Below are 9734 nucleotides of genomic sequence, written 5' to 3'. Positions count from 1 at the left end.
AAATGTAAGAGCCCCTCAGTAAATACTTTCTAGTGAATTGGGAGGCTGTGGCCCACGACAAAATAAGTGACTAAACCTTGGCAATATATGATGTCCCATAGGGTCTGGGATCAGAGATCAAGGAAGTAAGGCAAAATTGAGCCCTGGGACTGCAAGAAATACCAGAGGGCTCTAGGACTTTATCAAGCATTATGGTCCTGGGGACATTTGTTGAGAAATCTACTCCCTGAGGTTGGTGGCCTCTAGATTTGGATTTGTCTGTCTACTCTCTAAGCTGCTCATTAATCTGTAGGAAGTTCTCTGAGCCTTGATCATCACTGCCTTGTTAGCATACCATTAATTTCCATGTAAAGTAGGGGTCACAGACCATCACTATGACACAGTATTTCCCAAAAGGTAGAGAACTGAATCATTTAAATTTCTGAACAGAAATGAGAAGATATGTCTCAAAAAAAATGGTTCACTGATAACAGAACAGGAGCATCCTTGAGTAAGAAACAAAAGAGTAGGAAAGAGAATGTCAAAAATTCCAGAGGCTTCCCTGGTGGCGCAGGGGTTGAGAGTCCACCTGCCGATGCAGGGGACATGGGTTCGTGCTCTGATCCGGGAGGATCCCACATGCCGCGGAGCGGCTGGGCCCATGAGCCGTGGCCGTTGGGCCTGCACATCCAGAGCCTGTGCTCTGCAACGGGAGAGGCCACAACAGTGAGAGGCCCACATACCGCAAAAAAAAAAAAAAAAAAAAATTCCAGGCAAGGACTCTAAATGTCTGTAGTAAATGTCCAGAAAAGACAAATCTTTAGAGGCAGAAAGTAGAGTAGTTGTTGCCTGGGGCCGGGGGTAGGAAAGGAGATTAAGTATAAGTGGGTTCAAGGGGTCTTACTGGATGATGGAAATTTCTAAAACTAGATTATGGTGATGGATGCACAGCTCTGTCCAGTTATTAAAAATCATTTAATTACACAGGTGAGTTTTGTGTATGATATGTAAACAATACCTCAGTAAACATGTTGTTTAAACGGTCTTAGTGCATCAAGGCAGAAACAAGGTCTGGTCAGACACCACTCGTAGCAGCTTTGGATGCAGCCACACCAAGAATTAGGGAGACTGAGGCCAGGGAAGACCTAAGCAGGGGCTTATGACAAGGTGTTCACTGCATCGCAATTAACTTTCCACTATAGAGAATGTCAAGCATGTACTGAAGTGGAGAGAATGGTCTAACAAACCTCCATGTACCCAACACCCGGTTTGGACACTTATCCAACTTGTGGGCCATTTTATTTAATCTAAAACCCCACCCACTTCATCCCACCCCACATACTGGATTATACAGCACTGTATAAATATATAGAAATATCAAACATATACTAACATAGATAAAACAGTACAATAAACCCCCATAAACCTACCTCCCAGCTTCACCAATTATCAGCACATGGCCGGTCTTGTTTCATCTATAACGTTCTTACTGCCCCCATCCCTGCATTATCTGCAAGCGTACCTCAGACACCAAGTCATTTCATCTGCAAATATTCCACTGAGTATCTCAAAGGTGAGGACTTTATTCTTTCAACTTAGTCACAGCACCATTATCACATCCCACAAAGTTAACAGTACTTTCCTAATACCTCTAAATGTCCAGTGTTCAGATGGCCAATTGTATCATAAATGTCAAGAAAACATTTTTAAGGGTTTGTTTATTTGAATCAGGATCCAATGAAGGGTCACATGTTGCTGTTTTGCTGATGTATCTCTCAAGTTTCTTTTCATCTGGAGGCCTTCTCCCTGACACCATCCATTTCTGCCTCATTTTCCTTGCAATTTCTTTGCTGAAGAAACCAGGTCATTTGTCTGTAGAGTTTTTCACAGCCTAGATTTTGCAGCACTATTTTTAATAACAAAACATTGGAACCAGTAGATGCTGTCCATCAAAAGGAAGTCAGTTAAATAAATGATGATATAACCGTGTAATGAAATTCATAAGAGCTGTGTGATTAACTTACACCAACCAGAAAGAGGCAACAAATATTTATTAAATACATGCTATGTGCCAGGTTCTATTCTAGGTGTTAGAGAGATAGCAGTAAATAAAACAAAATCTCTGCCCTCTCGGAACCTATATTTTAATGGAGGGTGACAGACAAAAACCACATAAATACTTAAAATGCATAGAATGTCAAGTGGCTGTAGCTGTGATGGAGAACAATACAGCAGAAAAAAGGAATAAGGACGGCGAGGAGGTGGGGGAAGGGCAGGACGCAATTTCAGATAAGATGGCCAGAGAAGTCTGAGATGAGAATGAAGCCAACCTAGACAGTCCAGCAGAGCTGAGAGACAGAGACAAGACCTAATGATATCCCCAAATCGAGTCGTGTCTAGAGCCAACTGTGCCCTTGACCTTTACAGTTCATAAGCTAATAAATTCTTTTTTCCATCTCTTAAATCAAGAGTTCTGCTTGATGCAAATACCTGCCAGCTGCCAGGAAGTTAGCAAGGGGTGTTTAAGCATCTTTTCCATCTAACCTGTGGAAAATCCCTTTTTGAGCACTTAGCTACCCTGGTCTTTTTTATTTTATTTTTTGGCCCTTGGAAGTTCAATGCACTAATTTTTTCTTCTCCTTTGGCATTCTCTAATAAAAGGAAAAATGGACTAGGGGGGAACATTCCATGACATGAGACAAATGAAGGTCTGTATTTTTTAAATAAGTCATTCAGTTTGATAAGAAACTCATCGAAATCCCAACAGAGACACGGGGAAAAGGCAAAAACAATTTATACAAATGCAAGGCAGAGAGGAGGGAATATATGAGCCCATGTATCCCCCTGGTGCCCAGATCAGCCTAACCCATCAAGCAGCATCGCATTTCAGAGAGTTCCTGGGGCTCTCGGGGTGACAGCTTCCCAAATGAGGTGTGAAGTAGGAATATCTCCAGATTGGAGAAATTTCCCTAGTAGCCTTGCTTCTCATATCTCTCCTGATAGCATCCTTGCCACTTTTCATGGAACGTGGCTTGTATGGAGATGGTGGGGAGGGCTGGAGAATGGACTGAGAGAGCTGAATATTTCTACGTAAAAAAGGGTAGTTTGCTTTACCCATCCCTTTCTGTTGCACTTCCTACTTCCATGATGCCAGATGGCACTCTGAGGTCCATAAAATTTGCTAAAATTCTTTAAACCGGAATAGGCTCTGCTCTTCTCCCTATGACTCTAGGCCCAGGCAGCCTCATCGACTAAGCAGGGGAGGGTCCTGGTACTTTTTTTTTTTTTGGCCACGCTGCTTGGCTTGGGGGATCTTAGTCCCCCAACCAGGGATCGAACCCGGGCCCTTGGCAGTGAAAGCACCAAGTCCTAACCACTGGGCAGCCAGGGAATTCCCAGTCCTGGTACTTCTATCTGCTCACACAGGTTTCAGGCAAACACCAGCTTCACTTGGCTTGTCCAAATCTCTCCTGCCCTTTTCTCCCTCCTGCTCAGTATTGATTTCTGAAGTACAGCATTGTTCAAAAGTTAACCTCAGGGTATATGCCCAGTAGTGGGATTGCTGGGTCATATGGTAGTTCTATTTGTAGTTTTTTAAGGAACCTCCATACTGTTCTCCATAGTAGCTGTACCAATTCACATTCCCACCAGAAAACCATAATTCAAAAAGAGTCATGTACCAAAATGTTCATTGCAGCTCTATTTACAATAGCCAGGAGATGGAAACAACCTAAGTGTCCATCATCGGATGAATGGATAAAGAAGATGTGGCACATATATACAGTGGAATATTACTCAGCCATAAAAAAAATGAAATTGAGCTATTTGTGATGAGGTGGATGGACCTAGAGTCTGTCATACAGAGTGAAGTAAGGCAGAAAGAGAAAGACAAATACTGTATGCTAACACATATATATGGACCAATTTAAGGGGAAAAAAATGCCATGAAGAACCTAGGGGTAAGACAGGAAATAAAGACACAGACCTACTAGAGAATGGACTTGAGGACACGGGGAAGGGGAAGGGTAAGCTGGGACGAAGTGAGAGAGTGGCATGGACATATATACACTACCAAACGTAAAATAGATAGCTAGTGGGAAGCAGTCGCATAGCACAGGGAGATCAGCTCGGTGCTTTGTGACCACCTAGAGGTGTGGGATAGGGAGGGTGGGAGGGAGGGAGACGCAAGAGGGAAGAGATATGGGAACATATGTATATGTATAACTGACTCACTTTGTTATAAAGCAGAAACTAACACCATTGTAAAGCAATTATACTCCAATAAAGATGTAAAATAAATAAATAAATAAAGTATTGAAAAAAGAGAAAAAGTTGACCTCCACTGAGCTCCAAAATCCCCACTCCAAGACTGTGTATCAGTTCTCCTGCCTAGATGGGCAGTCTCTGGGGGCTCGTCCTCCCCACGGATAAGGAAGCAATCTTATTAAAACATCTCTTCTTGGGCTTCCCTGGTGGCGCAGTGGTTCAGAGTCCGCCTGCTGATGCAGGGGACACGGGTTTGTGCCCCGGTCCGGGAAGATCCCACATGCTGTGGAGTGGCTGGGCCCGTGAGCCATGGCCGCTGAGCCTGCGTGTCCGGAGCCTGTGCTCCGCAACGGGAGAGGCCACAGCAGTGAGAGGCCCGCATACCGCAAAAACACAAACAAACAAAAAAAACCCTCTCTTCTCCAAGGCCACGAATACAAAAATAATTTATTCACGCAATAGCCATAATAATAATCCATGCAACAACGGACTTGCTTTTTGCTCACATATTCTGTGGCTGCACTCAATCAGGCAGGGATAATACAAAGATAAACCAAGCTTGGTCTCTGCCCTCGAGGAGTTCATGGAAATCTAAGCAAATAGTAAGACGGATGCCACCCATGTAAAATCATCAACTGTTAACAGAATTCCATATGAAGTTTAGCTTCCAGATTTTCCACCTGCCTCTGTGCTCCCCCGAGTGGTCTGTCATTGTCTCACTCTCCAACCCTGGTCCACCCCACCCACCTATGCCTTCCTCCGTCTACAGCTCTGGGTTCCCTCCATCTCCCCCAGGTCCTGAACCGATCCTGAAAAAGCCTTCCCTCCTGTGACACTGAGCAGGGTAGATTTCTCTGCACTGAACTCCAGCAGCGCCCATGGCTTCTTTCCCCCATCCCCCATCCCACACCTACCCCTTCCCCTCTTGGAATGCAGCGTTAGTCACAGACCCAGACTTGGGATCTGAGTGCCCCAGCGCTCACTTCCAGGCTGTCTCCCTGCCTCCTTTGATGAGTAGGGCATCTCCCTTCCACTTGACGTTGAAGGCAGGCTATTAAGATGATGGGAAGGATGGCTGAATGGGTCAGTCACTAATGAAACACTTCAAATACACATAACTCCTTTGAATTTGCTGAGGACAGCATAGTCTTACTGTCATGTGTAGAAAGTATCATGACATTAATAAAACTTCAAAGGTGTCGTGATCCATTCTGGTTCCTGACTTTTGCATTGAATCCTGGAATCTAAAGGGGTACGTTCACAGCATCTCATCACAGCCCAAGCAGATTATTTCCTCTCTCCATTCCAGCTGCTCCTCCAATTCCTAAATCAATGGGACCCTTTCTGCCACTGCCCTGGCACCTCTCACTGTCTCATCCAGCTGGGATAGGCCTGGTAAGACCCCAGCAGCTGGGAGTCTAAGAAACAAGGAGTGAGAGAGACATAAGCCATTCCAGGTGGGTGGGGAGTCTGGCACCAGGATAGATTTGAAATGATTCGACCCTAAGTTGATAATCCTTGTCAAGAGCCTTCTGTTTGGCATCCCCTATCTCATTCTGTTCAACTATTCATTCATTAGAAAGGCACATCAAATTTTTTACTAAAGAGGGTTGAATTCTAGTTTGAAACCCATTTTTTTCTCAATTCTTCTTCTTCCTCCTGGTTCCTTCCTCCAGCCTATGTATTCTGACATTGCGTCTGAAAGGAATGCAGCTAAATACACTGAATTTCCAAACAAATTTCTGCCTTGTAAAACACTCCCACATGGGAGTATTATGAGCCAGGGTCCAGATCCATGATGCCTAGTACTCACTTTGTGCTCTGCTTTTCAAATAAAGAATGGCACCCAAGAGCTAAGGTTCTCTGCAACTTATTAAGTAGAGGATTTACTTACTTTCTGTACCTATATTTCTGGGAACCTGGCTATGGCCTCCCCTCTCCAACCCAAAAAGCATTTCCATTAACTCTTTTGTGGAGTCTTCATTAGGAATTTCACAAACATAAAGGAAATTCTTAGCTACAAATTTTTTTGCTGCTAAATTAAATTCAAATAGCATTTACTAAACACATGCTATGTATTGAACATTATGGGGGACACAAAAAAATGGGAAAATCTTGGTTCCTTCCCTCCAGAGGCTGATAAATTGAGAGGGAGAGCTGGACATACACAAATAAGTGAGCTATAGCAGATTCTGCTAAAGGCTATGCATGGGGCATGTAGCAGACACCCTGTGGGCTGCCCAGATCTTCCCAGTATGACTTCATTCCCCAGCTGCCACAAGTGTTGGTTGTCATCAGCTCATAGCTGGATTCTTCTGCAGGCGCTGCCCTCAGCTCAGGGAATGCGAGTTGCTCACCCTAATGCCTCCTCCCCAGGGGCAGCCTCGTGCAATGACAGGCTGATAATGGCATTACAGGAGCCTCCCACCTCTGAAGATTAGCCAAGGTCTCTCTTGTAACTCCACCGTGGTCCAATTTCTCCCTCCACCCATTCCTGCTTCTCCAGCTTCCTCACTGGTGCTGTACCCAAGACCACTCCCCGCCATCTTTCCTACATGCAAATCTCTTCCTCAGAGTCAGTTTGCTTAGAATCCAAGCTATAAGGTACAAAGGACAAAAGAATTTACTCAAACTAGAAAATCTGGAAAAGCATTTTAGACATTTATTCAACCAGTGGTTATTAAGTACCTATTCTGACCTGGCACTGTTCCAGGCACTGGGGATGCAGCAGCTAACAAGACAAGTCTGGTCAATGCTCTTACAAACACTGCTAGGTATCGGCTAGAAAATACTATGAGGCCAGGATGACTCCCAGATTTGGGGCTTGGGCAACGGGATGGACAGTGGTGCCATTTAGTAGAAAGAGGAAGACAGATGAGTAGGCAATTAAAGATAGACATCAGATGAAAAGGATTCCGGGTGGAGGTAACATTGACGCCATCGAGATAGGAAAATTCAGCACACATTTGAGAATCTGCTGCTCATCTAATGAGTCTAATGTGGTTGGAGTGTAAGTGGGGGTGTGGGGAGGGGAGGTTGGAATAAGTCATTCAACCGGATAAGGAACACAGAGAGACAATCAGCTGTGAGAGAAAAAGATAATTAAGTCTGGGTTGGGCATTTTAAATCAGTGGTCTCTTGGTGGAAAGTGCTGTTGGCAACTCAAAGCACTCACCTGGAGTTCCAGAGAGAAGTGAAGGCTCCACACAGAGACCTGTTGGAGGTGGAAGCTGTGGGCAGGGTGGAGAGCACACAGGCAGACACACCTGCATGATGAGGGCGGGGCTGAGTGGAGTCCTGGAGAACTGTATTCGGGGGCAGGGTGGGGAGGAGATGGAAAAGGAGTCTTTGGGGTCAAGGAACATCAGGACAGCTCCAGATAGCTCAGGGTCACGGGAGCCAAAAGAGGAGAGAAAGGCTCTTGCAAAGTGCAAGCCTCATGAAAGAACAGCCACCCACCCTCCTTTGCATCTTGAAGTCTTCTTGACAAGTGTGGCCTCAGGGTTCTGCTCATTTTTATGGGAAGAGCCTTCTGCACCTCCAGCAGAGCCTAAGTCCCGGTGGCCAGAGAGGACTCCCAGGGACCAACACCTCCCTCTGCCAACTTCATCTCTTCTGCTTTATTTTCTTTGTTTCTTCCATTTATAATATTATTTTAATTTCAGGTGTACAACATAATGATGCAGTATTTTTACAGATTATACTACATTAAAAGTTATTACAGGGCTTCCCTGGTGGCGTAGTGGTTGAGAGTCCACCTGCCGATGCAGGGGACACGGGTTCGTGCCCCGGTCCGGGAAGATCCCACGTGCCGCGGAGCAGCTGGGCCCATGAGCCATGGCCACTGAGCCTGCGCGTCCGGAGCCTGTGCTCCGCAACGGGAGAGGCCACAACAGTGAGAGGCCCACGTACCACAAAAAAAAAAAAAAAAAAAGTTATTACAGGATAATGGCTATAATCCCCTGTTCTATACTATATGTCCTTGTTGCTTATCTATTTTACGCATACTGGTTTGTGTTTCTTAATCCCATACCCCTAATTTGCCTTCCCCGTCCCTCTGCATAATGGTAACCACTAGTTTATTTTCTATATTTGTGAGTCTGTTTCTGTTTTGCATACACACTCATTTCTACTATTTTTTATTTTTAGATTTCATGATTCCGTAAGTATTTGTCTTTCTCTGTTTGACTTATTTCATTAAGCATAATATTCTCTAGGTCCATCCACTTTGCTGCAAATGGTAATATTTCATTTTTTTATGGTCTTCATTCATTTGTTGCACACTTGGGTTGATTTCATATCTTGGCTATTGTAAATTGTGCTGCTATGAACATTGGGGTGTATCTTTTCAAATTAGTGTTTTTGTTTTCTTCAAATATATACCCAGGAGTGGAATTGCTGGATCATATGGTAGTTCTAATTTTAGTTTTTTGAGGAACCTCTATACTGTTATCCATAGTGGCTGCACCAATTTGCATTCCAGCCAGCAGTGTACTAGGGTTCCCTTTTCTCCATATCCTTGTCAGCGTTTGTTATTTGTAGACTTTTTTTTTTTTTTAGAATTAAGAAAATACCTATTTATTATCTCACAGTTTCTGCAGGTCAGAAGTCCAGGTACAAGCTGGCTGGATTATCTTCTCTATTTGTAGACTTTCTGATGATAGCCATTCTGACAGGTATGAGGTGATATCTCATTGTGGATTTGATTTGCATTTCTCTGAGTGATCTACAATTTTTACTCCCCTTCCTTAAATTTTGTGTTTTTGTTGTCATATTTCACATCTTTATGTAGTTATGGTTGCTTTTACAACTTTTTGCCTTTAATCTTTATACTGGCTTATTTAGGCAGTTGGTCCTCAGACCTTGCTGTACTAAACCTATCCTAAAAGAAATGTTGAAGGGTCTTCTCTAAGTGGAAGAGAAGAATCTTTTGGAAGGGGAAAATTCCTCTTCTTTATTTCTTACAATAGCAAGGCTATGGCTTGGAAACACTGCTCTCTGGGTTAACGCGAAGGCATTTTACAGCGATGGTTCTCACACCTCACATGCATGTTAATCACTGGAGAGCTTGTTAAAGTGCAAGTCCAATCTTAAGAGATTTGGGTTCAGAGGTATGAGATGGGGTCCAAGGGTCTGTATTTCTAACAAGCTCCGAGGTGCTGCTGCTACTGCAGGGCTGCAGACCACACTTTGAGTTGCACTGCCTTAAAGCAGCCTGGATTGAAATGCTGACTTCTTGCAGGCAGGCTTCTGGAGTTGTACTAAGATAATAAAAATAATAGTAAATATTTCTTGAGCTCTTCCTATGTGCTGGTCACTTCTAAGTGCTTCCTATGCATTATCTTATTTAATCCTAAAACAATGCTATAGGGAGGTATGATTATTAGCTTCATCTATTCTCAGAGAGTTTGAGTAACTTGCCCAAGGTCACACAGCTTTGGTAGCATTGAGGTCCTGTTTCTGTCTCCTCCCTCCGAGCCTGTGACCTT

This window comes from Phocoena phocoena, chromosome 15, assembly GCF_963924675.1.
Source record: "Phocoena phocoena chromosome 15, mPhoPho1.1, whole genome shotgun sequence".
NCBI classification, from domain to species: domain Eukaryota; kingdom Metazoa; phylum Chordata; class Mammalia; order Artiodactyla; family Phocoenidae; genus Phocoena; species Phocoena phocoena.
Note: the sequence above shows the minus strand (reverse complement) of the source record.